Below are 482 nucleotides of genomic sequence, written 5' to 3'. Positions count from 1 at the left end.
GAAAATGATACCGGAAATTGTAAGGGTAATTTGCCACAAGTTTTGATATGCACAATACTTTGTCATGTTCACTTTGTTTTCTGTTATAATTTGGTAAAAGAGACTTCGTTTGTTGTTTTATCCTTTTCGTTATTTTGTTATAGCTAGAAGTCACTTCAAATGACCTAATTTTACCATCCGAAGCATTTCTTTATATATGTGCAATCAAATTTGAAAATTATTAGGGTGTTAAACATAAGGGAGGTTCTTGATGTGTAATAATGCGTTCGGGATTATTAATTATAATTACAGCGTTAAGTATCTTACATTACATCAGGCACAATATTAACATTATGTGACCTTGTTTATTTTAGTAATGATGTATTTACGAAGCAAGACATCACTGAAGTATGGGACAAAAATAACATACATAAAATAAATCTATATCGTTTTTATTCATCCACTGACAACATCACTGCAGCATTCCAACCCGTAGTCGATTC

This window comes from Penaeus monodon, chromosome 33 (genome assembly GCF_015228065.2).
Source record: "Penaeus monodon isolate SGIC_2016 chromosome 33, NSTDA_Pmon_1, whole genome shotgun sequence".
NCBI lineage: Eukaryota > Metazoa > Arthropoda > Malacostraca > Decapoda > Penaeidae > Penaeus > Penaeus monodon.
The sequence above is the reverse complement of the archived record's forward strand: the minus strand, read 5'-3'. Positions refer to the sequence as shown.